This window comes from Buceros rhinoceros, unplaced genomic scaffold, assembly GCF_000710305.1.
Source record: "Buceros rhinoceros silvestris isolate BGI_N320 unplaced genomic scaffold, ASM71030v1 scaffold19114, whole genome shotgun sequence".
Taxonomy (NCBI): domain Eukaryota; kingdom Metazoa; phylum Chordata; class Aves; order Bucerotiformes; family Bucerotidae; genus Buceros; species Buceros rhinoceros.
Genome location: NW_010406705.1, coordinates 1 through 217, shown reverse-complemented (window position 1 = coordinate 217; position 217 = coordinate 1).

Below are 217 nucleotides of genomic sequence, written 5' to 3'. Positions count from 1 at the left end.
ACAACCTGGCTTTGAAGGGGTTAATTCCAGAGAGGAAGAGTGTCCATACACTTTGGTGTCACAAAGATTGGTACTTCCTAAGGGTTCCCTCCTCCCCACCGCCGCCACCCTCCAAAACCCCTTCGGTTTGCAGTGGAACGCCGACACCGGACCCGGCGACATCCCCATCCCGTGCCGGTGATTTCGCCGGCGTTCGTAACACCAGGCACCGTCAACA